A 24,729-nucleotide genomic window follows, 5' to 3' on the forward strand; every position below is an offset into this window, starting at 1 on the left:
GTAAACCTGATATTGATGAAGGCCATGTGTGCGGCATGTGCTACACTTTTTATTGCACACAAAAAAAGTATTGTAAGAAGAATGAATTGTAAGAAGAAAAAGGAACCTTCAAATTAAAAAAAAAAATGATTCATATGGGAAAAGTGAATGGGAAGAGGCCTGGATTTTAAGGCACCCAGCAGTTTCAACCAAAATGGGGCCTCTTTGTTTTCTGACAAGGAGCAATCTTGATTTAAAAGAGAGTGTAAAGTCTCCTTCTCGTGTGTTTATTTGCAGTGTTGGCTTTCATCTTCCCTTCAAAGAACTGTCCCATTGCTCACTCCTTCCTCTCAGCCCACTCCAATGGGAAGACCCTTTGACCACACTTTCTTTGTTTCCCATTTTCTTCTTTTAAAAGTGTGCATTAATCGAAGAAGTGTTTGAATCCTTGTCTGTATCCTCTGAGGATTCCTGCATCCCATCTAACTGGTGTTCATATGAGTGTAATATTCTGGTTGAAATACAATAATGACTTTATATCTTGGTCCAATAAAATTATCTAAATTATAGACATTAGAATGTGGCTGTCTTTTGTGTTCTGAAGTGGTTTAACAAAACATGATGAAAGAAGGTAACATACAGGTTGGCGCTACATATATCTACATATGTAGTTAAGTAGGCCACCTCTCCCCATGTCTGAAGAGATCTATCCCAGCCACAGGCTTGTGGCCTTCTCTGCTATTTGTGAAAACTAGGCCAATGTCAGTACAATCTAACAGATCTTCTTGGACAGAGATAATTGGTCATGAGGGTACATTTCTCAAGCTCTGTCTCCTCTGCCTTTTGTTTCCTTTAAGTTTCAAAGATAAGAAAGCATCTCGCTTTGGGATCCTAGAAAGCAATTAGATGTTGTGTGCCACACAGCCAACTTGTTGTAGGGCTAATTCAAAGATATAAACAAACATCTAATGGAAAAGCAAGATCAAAGAGACAGTAGTTGAGATCGGCATAAATGCTTTTCAGATTTGTAAAAGGATCATATGCTGTATTTGGCTTTTGTCTTGGCATATAATATCTGTAATGATGGCATTGTAGTGTGCATCACTGTGGTAGCTAATTTACAGAAGTATTACAGAACTTTTGCCATTACAACATGTATGTTAACAAAGGGTTAAATCATACCTGGAAATTCACAGGAATTAATAGAATACAAAAAATGTTGAAACAGGCTAATAAGTTTGGGAAAAATTGTGATGTCGTGGAAAAAAAAAACAACCTCCAGAAAATAAAAATGAGTTACCATCTGACCATTTGTTATCATCTTCCTGAAATTTATCAGTCACATATCACACACTGATTGACGAGGCTGTTACTGTTCCCTCAGCAAAACCCTTTCTAAAATCTTGTTTCTCACACTTTTAGCACCAGGACCCACTTTTTAGAATGAGAACCCACCAGGTTGGCAGGACCCACAGGAAGCGATGTCATGGTTGGAAGTGACACCATCAAGCAGGAAATTTTTTAACCATCTTAGGCTGAAATCCTACCCGCACTTACCCAGGAGTAAATTCCATTTACTATCATTGTTAAAAGAATATACAAAGTAGCTTGTTAAAAGTACAGGTCTGTAACATTTTCCCAAATGCAGTCACATACCATGGTAGCATCAAGTCTCATACATTAAAAATAAAATATTGAAATGAATGGGGACCCACCTGATATGGCTCGTGACCACCTAGTGGGTCCCAACTCAGTTTGAGAAACACTGGTTTATGTCACTGTGTCCAGGGCACAGTATGGCCCAAACAAGATGTGTTTTTTTTCTTCTGTGCATTTCTATAAATATAAAGCAGTGCTTTTCAACCACTGATAATGTTACCCTGCACATGGCCGATCTTGTCTGATCTTGGAAGCTAAGCAGGGTCAGGCCTGGTTAGTACTTGGATGGGAGACCGCCTGGGAATACCGGGTGCTGTAGGCTTATACCATAGTCTTTCGAGACTGAAGGTTGCCAACCAATGTTACCATTAATCAGAGTATGGCAGGTGGTTTGTAGCCACACTGCCATGATGACTATGATGACTAGTTCAATTGTGCCTTGCACAATTCAATGACTGCATTCAGCTGCACTGGTGCAGGAAAGTTGGATAGGATTGGGCCCTCAATCATTGCCTGGCTCAATGGTAGTGGAAATAGCTGGGGCAATGATGCTCCAGTGGGCATGATGTGGTTGTGTAGTTGCTTGGCCCTTCAAAAGAAGCACAATTTGGGGAAGGAAGGCACAGAGGGTAACTTTCACTATGAAGCAAACCGCCATTCCAATGTACAGTTGCCATCACTAGTGGCAGTGGTGGTCAGGGGTGGCACCAGAGTTGGACTTATGGACCACTATCCAAGGTTCATAGAGGGCCCACTTAGCTCTATAACGATTGCAGTGGTAGCACCAATGCACCATCAAGGGAGCAGATGGGGAGTGCCACAGTGGGCCCATTTTAGTTGTCCAAGGGTTCCCAGCAACCTGAAACCACCCAGTCCTGGTGGTGTTTGAAGTTGAAAAGCCCAGCCACAAAGGATGTAGAGAGCTGATTTGCCATGTAAGAACTGCAATTTCCCACAAGGAAAGAAGAGGAAAGGGCACAAAAGTTACTTCAGTTAAATATTTCACAGCCAGTGACCCAACATGTACAAAAGCAAAGGCAAACTCCATGATTCACTCTAGATAACTCTGCTCAGGTCATTGATGGTCCCCTGAAGAAGCAGAACAACTTTTCTGAGCATGTCAGTAATCATTCTTCCTGGGCAACAAAGAAGCCAAAGTCCTAAATTCCTTTGACAACAGCATCTTGGGCTGCAGGACTGTCTGTAGAGCAGCTCCTTCGAGTACTGTAAAGCAAGTGGTACTCTTGCAGAGCTAAAGAACTCACTACATCCTTTCCCAGCTGATTTACTCCACTCCAACCCCAATTTTTATCCTCTGTTGCTGGGAGACTTGGGAATTCAGGTCTGGACGAAACCTACAATTGCAGACTTTTGTCTCAGCAAGAATCTCTGGACTGTTCAAGAATCTCTTTTTTTGTGCTAGGTTTCATGCTACTGATATAATCATCAAATCACCACGATCGGATAAGGCTGTGTTCCAACTTGCCACTAATACTACCAGGACTTCTTTCTAAGACTGTGTTTATACATGTGGCAGAATAGTGAGGTCGCAAAATGGACTGTATCATTTCTTCAGGGTGGGGACTACATTTCAACTCTCCCACACTAAAAAAAAAAATCCCTGAAAATAAAAAGCTAGTATTCTAGGGAAAAGGGGTTCTGTACTACTTTGCCATTTATGTTGATTTTCTGTTTGCTGGACTTTCGACCATTCAAAAATGTGGTTTTTCCCCCCACCTATGGTCTGAAGTGGTTCCACACATTCTACCATCTCATTCTGCTGCATGTACAGATTGAGACCAAGACAGTTCTATGGAAAAGACAAGTCATCACAGTTCAAAAATGTCTTCTAGTACCTGAAAAAAAAAAAAAAAAAACAGCTGCCAATACATGTGTTGGTCCATAGTCAGTAAAGCTAAAAATTCCTGATTTTTCCCTTCCCTTTTAATCCCCACACCAACCATGTGCCAACCATCTCACCTGAGAAACATACCTGTCAGTGCTGTTTCACAACCAACTTGGCTTCACATGTTCTTATGGGGCAGGCAGCCTAAGCCAGAGTCGGGGCCCAATCCTATCCAACTTTCCAGCACTGGTGCAGCTGCAACGCAGACTGGATGTAAGGGAACAGAAGTTCCCTAACATTGAGGAGGCCTCTGTGACTGCCTCCCCACCAAGGGATGCAGCACACCTCACTGGCATGGTTGCATCGGCCCTGGAAAATGGATAGGATTGGGCCCTCAATAACTCACTGCCAGCACACCTTACTGTCCACTCCCCAGGGTTCCTCTTCACTAATTCTGCCCAATTCTGCTTTAACCGTTTCTGCACAACATTGCATATACACTACAGGGACCAAATGTGGGCTGGGCAAAAATGGCTTAGTATTTCAACTCTGCAATCTTACTGCCAAGCTTAATATATCCCATATTAAAATTTTCCCCATAATGGATAGCCACCTCCTTGACAATATCCATTTGGTTTTGATTTGGTTACAGCACTAGAATAAAATCACAATGCAGCTGGCATTATGCCATTATTTGGCACAATGGAAGAGATGTTCTCTACTAAGCATTTACGTTTTGATCATTAACACTCAGGCCAGTGGAATATGAACTTTGAAAGTAAATTACCATTAAAAGGGACTAAGGGCTTGATCCTAAGCTTTGTGCACTGGGTCAGCACTGGTGCACATTGTCACAAACATGCCATAAGGTACGTTCGCGGGCCCTAGTACTGGTGCTCTGCTAGTGCTAGCCCAACACTGGCCGGCGCTGGGCGAGCACCAGAACTCTGCCATTTGGTGGTTGCATGGACCACTGAGCAGCGGAGAGGTAGGTGGAGGTGTGGGGGAAGGCGGGAAGAAGTCATTCCAGGGAGGGGGAGGAGGGGGAGAAGAGGGGAGGGAGGAGACGTTCCGGGGAGAGGGAGCAGGGCGGGTGGGAGGTGGGACTGGTGGAGAGCCTCTGTGTTGGGCTGTCTGCCTGACATGGAGGTTTTTTATTCTATGCCAACCTTTGGGTCACTGTAGAGTTGAGTAGCCTCATTGTGGGGCTACTGGCTTATCCGGGGGAAGGGGACGAAAGTTCCCTTCTCCCCAGGAGTCGCCGACTGTTGCCTGGAGCATGCAGGATGCGGCGGCAGCCATTTTTGGCCCTGCTGCAGGCCTGTGTGCTGGGCAGCTCCGGATTGGACTATAATATAGCACTATGATCTTGCTTGCTGTCTTGGGCACTTTGGATTGGTTGATCACTATGGCTTTGCCAAAGGAGTCACCTGATGGGACTTGACAAAAGAAGTTAGTGTTTTTCAAGGACTGCCTATGTTTTCCCAAATGGACCCTTTTCTTGCAAGGATGTATAGTGCTCAAATTACAGGGAGGCTAAAGGAAGCCCAACCCCCTTACCTTTAGTGCCATTCACCTAAATTACATTTTTAGAAGACTAGAGGAGAGCCATTATTTGTTTAAAATTGGGGAGAATAAGGAAACGGAGTTTGTCAATGTCATTATTGGATTGCCTCCCTTTATTTCCTCCATAACTGAGCACTGACAGGTCCGAGATCTGTGATTTGTGGGGTGGGGGAGAGTATATGGCGACTGGTTGAATTTGTCTATAAAGAACAGAGCTTAGCTGGACTTTGCTAACTGGGTGTGGCTGGCTGTGTATGTGAAAGCAGCTGCTTCCTGGGAATCTGATACTGGATTCAGTGGACTTGTGGCCTGCTATAAATGTTAACTAACTTGCTTCCACTTATGCGCTGCTTCTATATTTGTGAGTAAAACAGTTATTGAAAAGATGCTAAATAAGTCTCTAGTGCTCTCTAATCCAAAGGATATTAAAACCTGTTGCATTGCCCCAGAACTTTTCACCACTTCAAGAAGTGGGGAGCATGTAACAATATTGTTGGGAGGTATGGCATAGCTATTAATTGTAATGATTGGTGCCTTCTATAGAGCTTTGCATATGTTATCCTGATTTGTGGAATCTTGTCTGTGTTTATCTCTGTGGTAAAATCCCTTAAGCTTTATTAGTTCACTTGGTGACATCATTTATAAACTGTGGCAAAACACTGCATAACTGGAAGCACGTTTATTTTCAAAACCATTCTGCCATATGAATAATGGGTATGCCACCCATATCAACAAATAACGTTATTTATCTAGGCTTTTTCCTCATTTAACCAATGCTTTTTATGAATTGCGTCTTCAAATGCTACTCCCACTTATTAGAGGTCAAGTAACTCCAGTTCCTACATAGTTACACTAGAGATATATGTGGGACAGATTGCATTAGCAAATAATGTTGCCCTCTGAGAAAGTTAATGGACCATTTCCTATGAACAGCACTAATACTAAATATAGAGAAATTAAGGTGTCTTCACATTGTTTCTGAGAGTCTAATTAATAGAAGTCATTCACTTTGCACTATTCTTTCCACTCATCAGTAACATGTGTTGCCAATGACCTCTCTTTCCAACATGCATAGTCTGTCCTAATTCTATCTAGGTTCCTTCATAGACATTCTAGAAGGTTATCCAGGACTTCTTCCCAGAAGAGGTGAGATATGGCTTCTCCCATATCCATGCTGGCATCCATGAGGCCAACTGAAGCAGGCAGCCGATTGATGGAGGGGTGCTAATCTCTGTCCACCAACTTGCCTCCACTGCTCCTCCTTTTCCTTCAGCTCCCTGGATTGGAAAAGGAAGAAGAAATGTGGAGGGGAGGAGACGGCCAAGCTAGAACATTGGAGAGTGGGAGAAGCAGAAGCTGGCACATCATCAGGTAAGGGGGAAGCATTTGACATGATTTGAAATCTTGGGCCAGCTTTGGCTTATTCTAATCAAGATCATGCTAACAAAGGGCCATTGTCTGGAAGGGGAGGCTGAAGCACTGCAAGGCACCCTTCACAAAGGCCTTGCAAATTTGGGCTCCCCAACTTGGCATAATCTTGTTTGCAAGCACATGCCTTCCTGATTAGCTGACCCTTTGCGAATAGAAAATAAGAAAACAGAATGATATCAATGACAAAAAAAACAAACAAAAGAAAATGAAAAAGGGGGAATAATACATATACAATGTGCATGAAATACAGATGACAACATTTATCAATAAACAATCCACAGAAAGCCTTTTATCTCTTTCCAACCTCTACCAATTCTCCTTCCTTCCTAAAACTCCATTAAACCCAACCGACCCCTATAACAATTCTTCTGCACTAAAACCTACTTCAAATTCTTAAACCGTGGTCTTTCCTCTGTCTTGCTCACCCCAGTGCCTGCTTAAACCTCCGCCTAGACTCTTTTCCCTTCCTGTTGGGTCATTTTGAGTGGAAGAAACATTCTGAGTGGAGAAAACTCCTCCCAGTTAGCAGTCTGACTCTGTCCCTCTTCTCTCACTTAACCTGTGCCCGTCCAAACAGAACTACATATTTTCAATTATCTTCTACCCGTAATCACTAAAACTCTAAGCAACTGGTCATAAAAGTAACTTTTTTCCTTATGCTTCTATAGCTTCTCAATTTTAAGGGGGGGACGGACTCTGACGTGGTTACTGCCTAGTTAGAGGCACTTTGAGGTCATTCACTATCCAGTCAACAGCCCCACAATAGCCATTCACTGTGTCCTTATATCTTGGTTAATCTGGTATATAGATATATCTGGCTTGGTTCTGATTCTGGGCCAGACAGACCCAGGCTCAAGGCAGTGATCTTGTCACCCCCGACAGGCTGCTGCAGGGAATGGTGAGTGCATTCCCAGTCCCTGCAGCCCCCTTAGTGACGTGATCCTGTGGACTGCGTCGCTGCCTCCCCCTGCCTCTGCCCCTTAAGGGGAAAGTGGCCAGGGCTCACAGGCTGCGGTGTTGTGACACCCCAGTTTGAAAAGCCCTGCCTTACCCCATGTCAGACCCAGACAGCCCCGACAGGTCTACTTAGATCTGTGCCAGCTACATAGCTGGTGCAGAACCAAGGAAACTGTGTTGGGCTCCGAGAGGGAGTAGAATGTGGTAGCAGATAATGCTGCCATCCCCTCTCAGGCTTAAAACACCCCTGCCAATCCCTCCCCCGCCCAGTTCCACCTACTCCCCTACCCTCCCCACGTCCAGGAACATCTCCCCGCTGTTTGGCTGAGAATTTGCCAAATGGGGCTGGCGGGGCTCCAACAGACACAGAGGCCCAGCGCCAACTATTGCTGGCCACCCTGCCTGCACTTTCCCCTTCCAGCCAGCATAATGTGCCTTACGGCATATCTGTGATGGCTGTGTGCAGCTGCTGGTGCTGCCCGGCCATAGGATCAGCTGGTAAATTTCAAATTAGTAAAAAAGATGAGAAAAACCGTCAAAGTTGATTTTCTAAGCAAAGGATGAAAAAGATTCTGATGGATTGAATTACAGGCACGTGCAGTAATGGCTTTGTGTAAGGTCAGCTGAGATGAAAATGAAATAACATTACCATTAAATTAGATGTTAACGAATGATTTAACACGCACACAGAGACACTGCATGAGCTCTCAGCTTGCAGGTGCCTTGTTTTCCGTTTTCTTTTTGTCTTTGTAAGGTTAACAGCAGAGAACCCACTTGCCTCTTCATGTATTAAAATAGACTTCTGCCAGTATTTGCCACCTGTTTGTAGTATGCTTTATGTGGCTATTTATTTTCTGATGCCTAATTGACAGGTATGTCATGTACTGGCTTGCAGATGCAGAATGAAGCATTGGCACTTAGGTGTTTCCATTTTCCTATTGCAGGATTTTTTTTAAGCTGTCATTACTCATATTAGCAGCCTTTGTCTTGTTGCTTTTTTCTGAAGCATCTGAGTTATCCTCTAGCTGAAGTTCTCAAACTACTACAATATAACAGTCCAATGGGCCTGTTCAAGAATAACTGTTTTGGCAACTGAACGCGCTTCCACTTTTTATTTTCACTGTTCCAAGCTTCTCCTCGAAATGGATTACTGTAAGGCATGGGTCCCCAAACTTTCAGCTGCCAGGGACACATCACTCAGTTGTGTTCTTATGGTGGGCTGGAGCAGGCCAATTACTGGAAATACATATACAGTTTGTTCATAACTCTAAAAACGAAATTCACACTAAGAGAAGAAATATGCAAAATATTTGTAGCGGTGGGACTGCTTTACAAGTAGTGGGGCCCATGAGACCCCTGCAGCACCTTCAACTGGCCTTGCAAGGTGGCTTCCTTCCACACTGCTTGCAGTTTTTCCTGTCTTTCTAAGAGCATGGTTATGTCATCAGGCCCTGGATACCCTCCTCTTTCCTTTAGGTAGAATTTCAGTGTCTTAGTTAGCCCATATGGCTTCTCTGACAAGAGTGCCTCGATGCCCAGGCCACTCCTTGCTGGAAAACTAGCAATTTTTTCAGGACATTCCTGGAAAGGTGCTATGACCCCCTCTCTCTGTGGCCCACTACCTAGGGCATCTTATTTTATCCTTCCTCTTTTCTTTCCTTCTTTTCTCACTCTCCTGCTCACTTTCTACCTCCCAACTGCCTCTCTCTCTCTCTCTCTCACCTTTCCCTGCCTCTACCTGCAGTGCTTACCAGTCCTCCTGTCCTTTCTGAAGACTTCTAAAACATCTGGGGATTCAGCCTGACTGTAGCTCTATAGCACCCACATATGATGCCATAATCAGTGGACAAGCCAGTTGCAACTGGGGTCACCAACCAGCAGAGAAGGCTCTGAGACGCAGTGGAGCTGAATCCCTACCACAAATTATATGAAAAGAGATAACAGGCAACTGAAGTTCCTTTTTACGATTGTTGTGTTTCTTGTGGTGTCTCATCACATTAGCGTTTAGAATGGGGTAGATTGAAAGTAAGGCCAGCACAAAGTAACAAATGCTACCTTTACATCTGTTTTTTACCACATGTAGGGAGAAGAGAATCGATAAGCCTGCCATGTACAAGTTGCAGATGACAACAGAATTTGTTGCCAGTTCTTTCTATCTTGTTAACCACTGCCTTGACCTTACTTCCAATGTGTGTGTGTTCCCTCACAATATACTCATATAGTTCATCTGCCATTTCATAGATACATGATATGGGAAGACAACTACATGAAAAATGCCATCTAAATTGTTTAATAAACGTTAGTAACAATTCTGAGGCTGGCTAGAAGTCCTGTATGGTAGAAGTTTCCTTTTCAGAGTTCCCTAGCAAGTAGAGTAGCTGCTGGTTTTAGTTCAAGCTGTGAAGAAATGCAAGACTGACACAAAGAAGGCCCAGTCACTAGCCGAAGGACTCCACTAATTGATTCAATCTATTCTAGACCCTGATCCAGGTAATTGAAGCCAGTGGGAGTCTTTCCATTGACTTTGAAGGGGATTGAATCAGATTCTTGCTGCCTAGATACCAGACAGAAAAACCAGGTATTTTGAATAGTTTGCAGTTCCTATCACTCCAGCGCTGTCACTATTAATTATATGGAGAAACTTACCTATTGCTAAGACTAATTATATCAGCAAAATACCGAGAATGCATATATCTGGTTTCAATGTTTAATTTTCTTAATGATCTCATGTTCATGGGGATCAGATGAAATTACTTAAGAATGAGGGCAAACTTCTAAGTTAACAGATGTCAGATGACTAAAGGGCCATTTGTTTCAATTGGGGCACAACATTCACAACACTTCCCCAAGCTTTATACAAGAGTAATTTTTTTATTTGTAAGTTCCCAAACACACACACACACACACACACACACACACACACACACACACAAAACAAACACAAAACTCTTAGCATGTGAGAATAAAGGATATCTGAGACTTAAGGTCTTGGCTCTTACAGCATAGTCCTGGCTTGCACATTTACTTAGATTACTGCTTTACAAATCATTTTGAGCTGTTAATATTAGTGAAATAGAAATACAATAATGTAGAATTAATGCAGGCTATATTGGCCAAAAAAGAAAAAACCCCAAAGGTTGTCCCATTTTGACATTCTTTTCTCAAGGGTCCCTACAACAGTGGTTCCTAAAGTCCTACTTGGACACCCTACTTGGACTCTGGGAACCCTGCCAGTATTAGTAGGGAGGGGGCAGCAACACAATCGGGATGATTGTGCTGCTGCTGGGGAGGCAAGAGTTTTTTAGACTTACTTGGAGGGTCTCTGGAGGGTCTGGAGAGCCTGAGACCCCCTCTGCAGCCCTCCCAGCAGGTCCAAACTCCTGTTAAAAAGGGGAAAAAAACCAACCACTTCCTGTTTTTGTTATGAAACCAGAATTTTTTTTTATCTTTAATCAGAAGTTTGAAGCTGCCAGGAGGGCTGAAGAGGGGTGTCACAGGCTCCCCAGAACCTCCAGAGAGCCTTAGCAACCCTCAGGTAAGTTTTAAAAATCCCTCCCTTCCTGGCACAGCATGATCACCCCAATCATGTTGGTGCTGATTTCTGGGCCATTCCCCTTAAAGGGAGAATGGAAAGGGAAATGGCCCTTTTCTGTTTCCCCTAGTGGGTCACACCCCACCAGTTTGAGAAGCACTGCCCTACAACATTGCTGGAATATGGGCTCTCTTTTCCACCAAATGATTCTGCAGGGATTACCCAAGTCGGACTTTGATGCAACATGTAATTCAGATTGTCATGTAAACTCTAAAGTTTTTTTAATAAAAAAAATAATGTGATCAGTTATGAAGGGGTGGATGCCTAGTTGGGCCTGTGAAGAAATTACTGCTTTGATAGGAGCACAGCAAAATTTGGGTTGACAAAATAATCCAGCCCAGTTGTGATTTTTTGAAGGCACCTATAAGCAGATGGCCCGATGCCTGAATAATGTCAGGTGAACTCCTCTTCAGTTTTCATATATGCTGGTGATAAACAAAAAAGCTGCCTAGCGATGAAGACTCTTTTGTCCAAACGTAATCCTATCATCTTTTACCCTGGGAGATATATTATAGCAGTATAGTAGATACAAGAGCAGCCTTCTTTCACTTGATATATAATATATCATGCACCTCTTCAGAGCTAAGCAGCAGCAGAGGGAACGGGGAAGTATACAAACTTGCAGTTTTTCTTGATAATGATAAACAGTGTAGTTGCATTTGACATGTATTTATCACCTGGGTAGATCAAGAAGAGATTTATTAAGACAAGATTTCTGCGGGAGTGCAAACAATAAATAAAACATTGAGCAGGGAAATGTTAGAGGATTTTAGTCCTTGCTTTAAAGTTTAGAACTTTTTTCTCCCAATTAAAGGAACAGCAGTAGTGGATGCTGCTCCAGGAGACACAGTTCAGCATTTTTTGCTGTTCCTGAGCAAAGCTCAAGACTTTGCAAGCAATCAATTCATTCATTCGCAAAGGCTGAAAGAGCCTACAAGAGTTGAAGTCTCCTGCAAACGATAAAATCAACCAGTCATAAAGGCTAGAATGAGAAACAACCTCTGCCGTCTCCCCATTTCCCTTCTTCCTAAAGTGAACTGCTTAAAACGCAGTGATCCCGCTGGAGGGACCCTTTTCTGGAGGGATTGAAACTGTCACCCCCGGCAGGAAACTATTTGCATCTTTTCTGTCAGGGAGAAGTCTCTCACAGAATGTGTGTTTCCCACGGGGAACATGGGAGATGATAGCCCCAGTTCCTACCACCATTGGTAAAAAAATTTCACTGCAACCATAAAAAAAACAAACCTAAAAAAGGTCCACTGCCTCACCTTTTCCCAGCACCAAAGTCGTTCTTCAGTTTGGGGGAAAGGGAATGGGGAAGTTGTGGTGGCCACAGTAGTGAGTGCTTTAAATTCAAACATTTGATGAGCAATCAGTTCAGAACATGAATAGGCCCTGCTTGTTTGCTCAGATGTTGGCTGTGAGCAAGCCTATACTTGTCTGGATTCTGTTCCCAAACATGCAAGCAGGACAGTTGGATCTAGCAAGCTCCACTGGTTGAATACTTGTGACATCCCTGCCAGTGAGCCAAAGGTGAACACAAGGAGCCAAAGGCTTGCCAGGCATTTAACAATCTCCTTGTTCCCTCATTCCCAAGCAGACAGCAAAACAAGACCCCGTTTTCACAGACATTTATGACAGGCGCCAATATATGTCTGGAGAACTGAGGTATCATAATTTAAAAGGAGAATCTAGGAATGCCACAAAAGGACACAGCAGCTTTATAAATGAATTAAGGCCAGTACAGGGTGGAAGAAACAGTAGTATGTCAGGGACAGGCCAAGATCCCAGGCATTTCTGCTGTGAAATTTTATGGGCACCTAGATGGCAATTTTAATAATTAATCCATAAGGCTTGCAAAAGCTCTCACCTCATCATCATTTATAGGCTGCTGTAATACAATATGGCAGTTGCAGTTTCATGGTTTGGACAGGTCAGCAAAACTAAATTTGGAATTAACCCAGTGGTTAATTGCATTAGGATCAGCTGCAAAGAGACTGCAGATTGCTCAAAGAGCACAAAGTACTTGTGTGCTCCGAGAAAACTCAGGGAGTCCTGCAGAAGACATTTTACACAGTGTTAGGTACTCAATTTCTTTGCATGTCTTTTCTCAAGCTGTGAGATGAAAAAAAGGCAATACATTTCTTCCTCCTCCCCTAATTCACCATCATGATTTTCAAGAAATGTGGTAGAGAATCTCACTGATTATTGATAATCAGTTTGACTGTTTGGAATATTGCCATGTATTTTTGATGTACTTTTAATGCTGCAGTGTATTTCATCATTGTTCTGGTAGCAGATAATGAAAGATGTTACTAGAAATCAAAAGTTAGATGGGCAAAACAACAGCCAGAAATGAGAAGTAGGTATAGTCAGGAGTGTAGTTCTGCACTGATCAAATACAGAAAAGGAAAATTGATGAGTGGAAGAGAGTGGATCTCAATTTACCTATTGGCTAAGTGTGGAATACACTCCTTTAAAAAGGGGTCCAACCTCAAAATCTCAGCATAGATCTTATGGGAAAATAGAAGAAAGAATAGGAAGCACTAGGTTTATGGTGCCTTGGAGTTGTGTCATGCTGTGTGTTTTGTTTTACTTCAAAATAAATAATTCCCTGCATTGGCTTGTAATTAAATTTGACAGTGCTTGTGAGCAAATTGCTTCAATCAGGAAGACTTAGTGTAAATGCAGAACAGATCTTGGCAAAACTGAAGGGTGATCAGCTTGCCTTGGAGGTAAGTTGCTTGCTTCCTGCCCTCTCTCATCTATTTTCAATCAAGAATCCTATTAAAACTTATCAAGAAGCATAATCCTAGTTGGATGGTCCCAAACCAGACTATTTAGAAGAGTTGATGTGGATGTTTCAGAATTCTGTGCAGCAGTTACAGGCTTCTGAAGAGAATCAGTGCAGCTGGGTCAGGAATGTGATGGAACAATATAAATACGTCCCACACATACCACACACCTCACATGTGAAAGCTTTTGTGTTTCAGCTCTAATATAAAGAAAAACATGCAAATCCATACAATTTATATAATGCTAGGCCAATTCATTTCTTAATTCGCTTCTGAGAATTGCTTATTTTCCTTAAAAATAATAATCTTGCATTAATGTACAACATGATGCTCTGAAAAATGTGTTGTTCAGTATACTTATGACTTGAAAAAAGAAGTTTGATCTGTTACTTGCTAGTGAGGTACCAGGCTACTTGGGCAAAACAAGTTCTTGAAAGAACACAGAGTAGGCCCAAGACACTTCATAAGATACAAGTGTTTAAGTTGCCAGAGCAACTGATAAAAACAAATTCTGACGAATGGTTTAATGATGCCTGAGTCTTATGTTCAGGCAGAAAACATACAAGAGTTCATAAGATATGATGGGCAATTATGTGGAAAAAGACACACACACACACAAATAATCAGCAGGCACAATGGAACAAAACACAGTAGTGTAGAGCAGTGTTTCTCAAACTGTGGGTCAAGACCCACTAGGTGGGTTGCAAGCCAATTTCAGGTGGGTTCCCATTCATTTCAATATTTCATTTTTAATCTATTAGACTTGATGCTACCATGGTATGTGACTGCATTTGGGGAAATGTTACAGACCTGTACTTTTAACAAGCTACTCTGTATATTCTTTTAACAATATTAGTAAACAGGACTTACTCCTGGGTAAGTGAGAGTAGGATTGCAGCCTAGAATAATTAAAAAATTTCCTGCTTGATGATGTCAATTCCACTCATGACATCACGGCCAGTGGGTCCTGACAGATTCTCATTCTAAAAAGTGGGTCCTGATGCTAAATGTGTGAGAACCACTGGTATACAGTACAATCATTCAGTAGGACTATATAACCCAATGTATTTTGCTTGTATTCAGTGACAGTGTTAATCTTTAGCTGTTACAAACTACAGGTAGTGCATTTACTCATAGTTAGTTTGAATCTACTGTAATGGAAATGCGCAAGATACCTCCAGGAGATAGAATGTGGTGTCAGCAGCGGCCCCTTTAAGGACCTGGGCATTCAGCAGAGGGTGTGCTGCACAGCTGCAGGCACTTGAAGGCAATAGGGCTCTCAGGCATAAAAGCACCTGATAAAGGGCTAGTGTGGGCAGTAGAAGGAGGAAAGTGACTGGATTGATGGCTAATGGACTGATGTGTGAATGGACTTAGGAGATTGCCTGAACAGACTGCTGGAGGCACTGAGATCGGTGTTTGGCTGCCATGCCCAAGACCTGCAGAGGAAACAGCCTGCTGCTGTAGTGGCGGGAGGAGCTGCTGGCAGGAGAGGGGAGGAAGGAGGGCTTCTGCAGGTGGAGCAGGCAAACTACCCTGGTGGAAGGGTCCAGCAGTGCTGCAGGGCAGAACTAGGGTTCTTTTTTTTTTAGAAAGAAAGGGAGCTAATTGTGGGCATAATTCTCCAGGCGGAGCGTGAACTAGGAATCTGGCAGACCATCTCTGTACAGTAGGGAATGACAGTTCCCCCACATTTGTTTCAGACAATGTGTGTTTGCAGGTCAGGCTTCAGGAGTATGAAAATCTCTGGTTGAGAGGCTGATGCTACACCCAGAGGGTCAAACTTTATGGGCTTAACCTAAAACTTTCATTTTTTTTTCTACAAAAACCATAGATGGGGCTGATTTGGTTCAAGATTGCAACATGCAGGAAGGAGAGTTAATATTTCTTCCCAGTGCTGTTTTAACACTAATGTTTTCCCTCAAATGGCTGATAGAAGCAAATAATCATTTTGTTATCTAATAGCCAAATAAGCGCTTTGGGACCAAGTAGCTCCTTCAGAGGGATTTTTTTGGTGGGAACTGATGCTGGGAGAAAGTATTAATTTCTCTGCTGACACCTGGGGGTACCTGTCCATATTAAAGACCCCATTGCTGCTTTTTGAGGAAAAAGAGACATTTCAGCTTGTCCTAAGGAAGGCTTAATGTACTGTTGTACTTTGGACCTGAATGATCAAATCCCACACACTGAAATCTGGAATATTACTCCAACTGGAAAGCACGCACAGAGGTACAGAGACTTGTACATACTTTTCCCAGTTCAGAAGTAGTGCAGAAAATATATTTCTGCAGCTATTTGTTCATAACTCTAACCTATGAAATGACAGGCAAATAATTAAATCCCAAACCTGGGGCATTTTTTGAAAGAAAAATACATCACCTGTTAGGGCTGTGACAACCAGATTATACTGAATGGTTTACAAGCATCTGAATGGTGACTGATCACAAAGGGTGGGAGGTGGAGAAAAAAGAACACTAATAGACTGGAGTGGAAAATGTCTATTCAAGGACTTTTTTTATTTTTCTGTCAGTCATTCTGTATCATGCAAGACATTTATTCATTACACCATGGTGCTCCCATAAACAGAAAATTTCAATTGAGATTCCTGCAGGCGTCTGAAACCTTTCACATTTAAAGTACATAAACGGCATCTGCCTTCAAACATTAACAGTTTGTCACCTTTCATTTGTTTATTATTGCTCTCTCATTTAAACCAATGAAAATTGCTAGAAGACAGTGTCAGAAATTGATTATCATCACAGACAAGAAAAATAATAGAAACTAAAGCATAGCTAATCAAAATCTTACTCCTGTGTCACATAGAAAAATGTAAAGGGAGCAAAAATAATGCTAGAATCTATTGATTCATTAAAAGCTTGCCAAGAATGCTATGATAAGGATTTCTAAAATATAGTTTCTCCTGAGGTGAGAATAATGTAGAAATGCAGCTTACAGTCTCCCAAGTGATGGTTAAACCCCCCTCTGTCATTACAGATGTCTTTTTGCATACAAGAAAGGATACTGATCGTTACCAACACAAATAACAATTCCATCTACAGTGCAGACAAATGTGATTCCTTGCTTAACAGAGAAATAACTCTATGTGGCTTCCCCCCCTTTGGGGTTGTAGTAAATGATTGGCAGTAGAGAATTGCCACCACTTTATTTGATACATTTGATAATTTTGACCCTTAAAGATCTGCACCACATTTCAGAGCAGTCTGCTATATTCAGCTGAAAAGGTTACAAAGACCTGCAGAATCATTTCCTCTAAGAAGCAGGTTGTGAACAAGAAGATCAACAGGAGGCCATGTGCCCAAATAAATGAATTCTCCTTCTCAACTAGTGGTGGTGATTTCTGAGACCGAAGAGACACCTGCAACAGCTTGTATGCTAGCTTTGAGCAGCCTTTTGAAATATTACCTTCTTTCCCAAGGAATGCATTGTCAAGCCGGTCTGGGGTCTTCAACACTCAAATACAATCATGTCTAGGATGAAGTTTACTGAATTTCCATTTCTTCACCTAATTCACTTTACTGCAATGGGGGAAAAGTGGGTAGGAACAACAGAGGAGAGTTTTAAAGGATTGAACCAGGAATAAGTTGGAACGGGGATTTCAGCACCCTATCATTTAACAGAAAAGAATGCATTTCTAAAGGTATGAAATTGAAAGGGCTGAAAAGAGACTGGGAAAAATGAAAAACAAGCAGGAAAGACAAGAAAAACCAAGGACAGAGTTTCTCAAGAATCACCTTTTCCTGTCTGAACCTGCCCAAAGGGTGAGATGCTCAGAAGACCACAGATTAGTGGTAGAGCCCCTGCTTTGCACATAAAAGATCCCAAGCTCAATCCTTGGTATCTGCATGTAGATTTGGAAAAGCTCCTTATCTGTAATATAGAAAAACAGCTGCCAGTCAGTGTAGACAACACTGAGTATGATGGACCAGTAGTCTGATGGCAGCCTCATACATTCATAAATACTGGGATCCATTTGAAGCCCTCTTTCAAGTTCCTCTGCTGCCAGATGTCCAGAGAGTGAAAAAGAGACACAGAATTTTCTTCATCGTCAGGCCAAAGTTGGAATGCCCACCAAAGACTTGCTGTCACAGTGGCTTCTCTGCAAATTCCTCCTTAAACAATAAATACAGTATTGCTTTTAACCTTGGTTTGGAATTTCTGAGCTTGTTAGGTTTATTTTATGTCTAAAATATGTCTAAAACCTATGTTGTTAGGTTTATTTTATTTTACTTTCGGTGGCAGGTAGCTTCAAATCCATTGGCACCTGCAAGAAGTTTCTGGTCTTCCAGCCAGCGCCCCAACAATGTGACTATTCAACTCAACATGCTGCTGGAGCACCTTTTACAACTGATACTGACTGCTCTATGACAGTCAGTGCCAGCAGAAAGGGCATGCTGCCATCACCCAGCCCAGGTAGGGAAATTTCTACCAATAATTCATTTCTATCAGAGAGAGAGAGAGAGAGAGAGAGAGAGAGAGAGAGAGAGAGAGAGAGAGAGAGAGAGAGAACTTCTTGGCAGCAGAGGAAGACATTTTGGTAATCAAAATTGTAATCAAAGGTCATTTTCCCATTATTATTCCATTAGTGGAATGAAAATTCTGGCAAGATACCTCATTGAAAAGCCAGCAGAATCCACCAAAATTAAGAGACTGGAGATAGAAACTCCTCCTATGTTCTAGAATGAAAACCACTCCCAAATCTCAGAACCAAAATAGGATGCCAATAACCTTTAATGAAAGAGTAGACCTTGATGTGCTATTGCATGGGTAAGTGAACTATTCGGGGACAGATTATTCTTAAGAGCTGAATGAGAGCCAGTGCTAGAGCAGAAAATGGGAAAAGCTATGCATCACTGTTTTCTTATTGCCATTCCCCATGGAATTCAGATCACAGCAATGATAAAATACTTTCTCCCAACAGACTCTTTCATGTTTCCTTGCAGTGGGATGAAATAAATGTACATATGACCTTGCAGTGGTGCATAGCAGACAAACAGCAACAAGCAGCAACACAGCTGTTGAAATATCTCAGTTGTTGCAAATGGAATCACTTCAGAGCTTTTATTTCTAAAGCATCTAGATTTACAGCACAACTCAATCCCCAACATGATAAGCAGCTATAGATACCAACACTACACTTGATTGTATTAGTGAACCTGTGTTAAAAAGAATAAAAGGTCAGCACTTGATAGCTAAGTGGCTGGTGGTCATTTCTGATGTTTCAGATACACTTATCCACACCTTGATTTACTCAGCTCAGTGGTGAGCAAGATCAAGAAATCCCTTCTTCAGACCAAGCTACATAACAGCAGACTTTTAGAACAGGTAGCAAGCTGAATAGGTTACACTTCTGGCTCCTTCAAAAAAATTATAAACTCTTTTTCCCCAGTAATAACTGAATATTATTTGGAAGGAAACACATATTTAAACAGCTTTTTTTTTTTTTTTTTTTTTTTTGGCATGTGAAGAGCACAATCCAAACAGCACTCGGCTCTTGCGCCGTCTTTGCACTGTAAGGTATGTTTGTGCCTACTTGAGAACTTGGCTGGACCAGTGCAGAGACCCGCAGAGGCCCAGGAGGGCCAGATCTAGACCCTGCACTGGTCTGATGGGGTACATTTGCACCGGGCAGTGCAGTGGCCTGATGGCATAGGTTTGCACGGGGCAGTGCAGGGGGTGGGAGACGGGGTTAGGAGGGTGTTCCAGGGCTGGGGAGGGGGTGTTTTGGGGCAGGGGAGGACAGCTCGAGAGGCAGATCAAGCCTGGGAGGGGGTGGGATCGGCTGCAGCGGTGCAGGCTGCACTCTAACCTTCACTCCTGGCCTGAGCAGCCTTACATGGCCTGCTCAGATTGTTGCAAGCTAAATAGCTGGTGCAGATCTGAGTAGCCCCATAGGTGTGGCTGGAGACTGACACAGGGTAAAGGGAGATATCCTGAAGTGACCTCCAGCCTGTACCCAACCGATACTGGATACAGCTCAGGCTAGTTGGCCTGGGAGTTCCAGCACAGGTTAGGATTGGGCTAGTCTTCTCTTGTTATTTCCTCCCACATGTAACCTGATCAGACAAACTCATCAGAGGCAGCAGTGGATAAAATCCCAGTTGTGCTATGGAAGTAAATTGTGTAAAGATCACTACAAAATTTGCCCTCTTTCTTTTCTTCAAAGATGCACATGCCTGATCTTGTCTGATCTCGGAAGCTAAGCAGGGTCAGGCCTGGTTAGTACTTGGATGGGAGACCGCCTGGGAATACCGGGTGCTGTACGCTTATACCATAGTCTTTCGAGACTGAAGGTTGCCAACCAAAATGGATCTGAAAAAAGATTTTTAATGCATGTGGTCATTTATAAGGATCAGCTTTTTTTTTTCCCCATTGCAGAGGATTTTCTGTGCTACTTTTTCTCTAGTACAGAATAATAGTCAAAACATAAATGCTATACAATGAAAGTGTTTGCCTTCCTTTATTTCTATGCAAAAAGCAACTATGTTGAAAGGAAAGATTTGAAGCCCTTCTATTCTGACAAGCTGAACAGTGAATTTACCTTATTTTAAGGAAAATAAAGGCTATTGATAGAACTCATTCTTTAACTTGCCTTCCTTTGAGAATTCAATTCAGGCTAGAACCAGAAGAACTAATTAGATATGGGAGTTTCCAAATTCTACTCCTGTACCCTTCCTAAATGGCACTCTTGGCACAAGATGAGACAAATTAGTGAAGGATAATCGAAACTGAAAAAAAGAATGATTTTGCTGCATCCACAATGTTTCTGGTCTTGGGTGTCATGCCAAACATTGTAGTCACCTATCCCTGAGAGTCTTACAGCCAAGTTCTAACAAGCAGCAGTCAGTTGAGTGGATTAGGAACAGAAGAAACTTCCACTGTTCTAAATTGGGTTTTGGAGGCGCACACAACCATTGGTATCCACATTAGAAGCAAAATCACTGTCACAAATCTGAGCAGCCTGGCATAATGCCGGGTTGGATGGGGAGGAGTTAGAATCCAGCCTAAGGTGCTGAGCCTGGTCCTAACCCCTCCAAGGCCCAGTCTACTCACTGGTCTGTCCTCTCCTGCTCTCCCCTGTCCAAAAATGACCTTCCCTACTTCTGTCCCTTCCTCCCGCCACCCTCTCCCACCCGCTGAGCCAACCTCCCTCGCCCATTGTGAACTAACTGGGACTGCCACTAGATCTAGCGCCAGCAGGCCAGTGCGTGTCCTTGTGCTGGCCTAGGCAGCTCATGCGTCATTGCTAACATACTTTACGGCACGTTCACAACACTCATAGGCTGGGATCTGTGCTGGCCCAAGAGGAACCCAGGATTGCACTCTGAAGCTGCAGCTTAAACAGCACAGCTAGTGAATTTTTACTCCCTGGAGTGGAACATACACATCATTATCATTATTTATATCACAAATGCTGTGTATGCCCTATAGTACAACATACAAAAACTCAATTTTTGTCTGAGGAAAACAATATTAGCACCTTTAAATTCTCCTTTCAAGCATCAATCACTCTAGAAAGTTAGAAGCTAAAAAGGAAACTATTGCACCATTGCCATCATCATAGCTATACAAGAAAATCTATGTTTCCATCTTCTCTTTTGCCTAAGAACATGTTGTCTGAAAACCTGACTATTTTCCCACAAAAGCTTACCTCAAATAAATGCATTAGCTTTTGTGACATTGCAGTTTATACATTCTTCCTGCTATTGACTATCATGAAGATACCCTTCTGGAATTCTAGGGTTATCATGAAACTTTTTTTGTTTTTTTCTCCAGATTTTTTCTGTAGGAGAAGTCTAGAATGGATAGTAAGATTTCTTCAACGACTATCAGCTTTTGGATGGCAGATCGATTCTAGATTATGACACAGTACACTGTTTATTTTGTTTCACAGCTATTCATTATGCATGGAAAAAAAATATTTTCACTGTAATCCCATTTTCCTACAGAACAGGGCTCCCCTTTGATCTCTCCTGCAATTAATGTACCATCTCTTGGTACAGAGAAGCTGTGGCTAAAATGAGCTCTCTCATATTCATTTCAAATTGCCCTTGTGCTTATCCAAATCCCACTATGAGCAATTTTTATTAAAGAAGATGCGCTTGTGTTTGTCGTGGTGAATCTAGCTGGAACCTGAGAAGTGTAGGGATAAGGCATTTGGTACTGAAACTAATTATTGGAAAGTGAGTGCCTGGGGATGTTAGCAAGCTTTGTCTCATCAGCATTCACAACTGGTGCTAGTATGCAGGAAACAAAGCTGAAACAGGAGATTGCGGAGAGATAAAGGAGCGCTCTGAATAGTAAACATTCTTCCTCTTGCCGGTTACTGCTAATTCCCTTACCTCTCTGCAGCAGATCCCATTCTCGAGAAAGTCAATGGTCTCTTAGGTGGCACATCCAACAGATGCCTCAGCGGTGGCATGGGCTACACCAGTACCTAAACAGAAAGCAGCTGCCCATAACTGCCAGGAAGCAGCCAGCTTTGTTTTCGTAATGGGTGGCTGTCCCCCACGAATCAGGCACAGATGGAGAAAGCTGTTAACTAGCAACAATAATAATCATCCTCCATGACAGGCTTAGTGCTTAAACCACTGCTCCAGCACAGTGCTATGGGAGCTTTCGAAATCCAAGCGCCGACACATTCTGCAGGTTTTCTTGACTAAGAATCCAAACAGAAAATGGAAAGGATAAAGTCACTACTTTCAAACTTAGGACACTGTCTATTCCTTTGGACACAGAGATCAATATAAGGAGCATTGATGGCTGATGCTGACAAGGAGATTGCAAAGTAAAATTCATCTTTGCTTCGAACATTTTTTATAATGCTGAACAAGAGAACATTTGGGATACACAGATAGGCTACCAGAACATATCAATGTCTTAGAGCCCAATCCTTTCCAACATTCCTTTTCCTAGAGAAGGCCGCCGTGACTCCCCCCCCCCCCAGAGGATATAGTGCATGCTCTGTTGGCACAGTTACATCGACAATGGAAAGTTGGATGGGATTGCATCCTCAGGTGGTACTGTATGTGGAAATCTGCACTAGAAGATAGGCAGAAATTGCTGTATCTACAATTTTCTCTCATTTTTGGGCTCAATGCAGGTAGAATTCAGTTGCATTGTTCAGCACTTCTTAATCAAGCAATAATTTTCTTTTGTATGACCCTTATTTATTTACTTCCTTCATTTGTACCCTGCCTTTCTCCCCAATGGGACCCAAGACAACTTCCAATAATCATTAAAAACACAATTAAAAACATGAATCAAAAACAAGATAAAAAACACATTAACAACGAGAATATTCTTAAAAACAGCAATCAGATAAAAAGATGTAAAAGGAGCAGACAGCAGCAGTTTACAAAAAAGGCCCCAAGCCTGTAAAAGTTAAAAAAATGTTAGAAGATGTTAAAAAGGCCAGGGACTCAGAAGGTTACTCAGAAGTCACTCAGAAGAAACCTTGAATTTATCTTAATTTATTGTGAAGTCTTGTTGCTTTTGTTGACGAAAATGCTTTCAGCTTTGTGTCCATCACATTGTACCTGAAGCAAGGCAGGGCGTTCTTTGCCTGGTCCCGACCTACATAAGGCAGGGGATGAGGTTGGCACCCAACTGGTGCCTGGATCTCTGAGTTTGTAGCCACAGACACTGCATTCGACACATGGCCACATCATTCCAAAGCTCGTGGAGTGTGTGACCCAGGCCACCCACCTGTTAGGACAGTCTGAGACTATCTGGTTGCTGCTTGGAACCACATAGGAATTTTTTGCTTCACATCTGATGGGCCATTGGAAATTTTTTTTTTTTTTTGCCTCCCCTGGACTTTCCTTAAGATGGGCTTAGCCAGGATGGCCAAAATTGTAAGGATGTGAGGAAAAGGAATAGAACTAGGCATCTGATGTCTTCACTTAGATAAGCATGAGTCAGAGGGAGAACTAGAGCTGGTCTCAAGAACCTGGGATACAGGTTGGTGATTCCTTGGGCTCGAATTACAATGGTTATTTCAAAGGCTATCTGGCTTGGGGTAGATGGAGCAATGCAGCTTCTTTGACACTCTTTCTAGGGGTTGGTGTTGAAAAGCTGGGGTCACCAAGAGGTAATCTCAGGCTGAAGCCAGAGTGGTTTCACCCAAAGGGGTGGGTCTGAAAAGGTTAGCTGTCTCTTCCAGGGCTCGGGTCCGCACTTAAAGGAGTGGAGTGTTATAGATAGGACCTGCTGAAATTGCCAATTGATTAGTTATTGTAATCAATAAACATTCTAATTTCATTCTAAGTCACCTTATCTCATATGATTTATGGTGGGTACTTGGGCAATAGATCAGAAAAGTGTTATTTAGTTTCTCTGATCTACTGCTATCTGTATTGGAAATAAACCCTGAGGAATGCTGTATTAAATTATTAAATACTCCTTTCCTAGATGACTAGAAGACGAAATGTTTTTGATCTTGTAACTGTTAGTGCTAGATAAGAGAAAGGACTGGTCACTTATTGCCTAGACACTAAATTCTGACATTTGCTTAGCTAAAATGGGTTGATATCATCATTACTTTAATTAACCTTTTATTGCTTATGGCCACTGCTTATCACAATATAGTTTTAACAAGAAACAAAACACGCAGACAAGACAAGACACAAACCTTTTCTCATAAAATATATACACATAGGTTAAAAATCACAGAATAAAGGATCCCCTCAATCAAAGAAAAAGTATCTTGCATTTTTATGGCCCAATCCTATAGGCCTTGTACAACAGTGGATCTTTTGATCATAAAAGACCCAGAGACAGTGCAAATGTCATGCTGCCATTACATGTAGCTCCCTGTATGTGCCAGAATACCTCAGATACCAGATTAGGTGGGTTGACTGAGTGGGCAGTTTGGGATGGGGAGA

The 24,729-nt window shown here is 42.3% G+C and overlaps 1 protein-coding gene and 1 pseudogene across 1 annotated transcript in view; one reads left to right on the forward strand and one right to left on the reverse strand.

The window, feature by feature from the left end:
• LRP1B (LDL receptor related protein 1B) overlaps positions 1-24,729 on the reverse strand; it is a 796,682-nt gene that overhangs the window by 572,047 nt on the left and 199,906 nt on the right. The gene's annotated exons all lie outside the window — the stretch shown is intronic.
• LOC136637842 (5S ribosomal RNA) lies at positions 1,842-1,960 on the forward strand (annotated as a pseudogene).

Source organism: Tiliqua scincoides, chromosome 1, assembly GCF_035046505.1.
Source record: "Tiliqua scincoides isolate rTilSci1 chromosome 1, rTilSci1.hap2, whole genome shotgun sequence".
NCBI classification, from domain to species: domain Eukaryota; kingdom Metazoa; phylum Chordata; class Lepidosauria; order Squamata; family Scincidae; genus Tiliqua; species Tiliqua scincoides.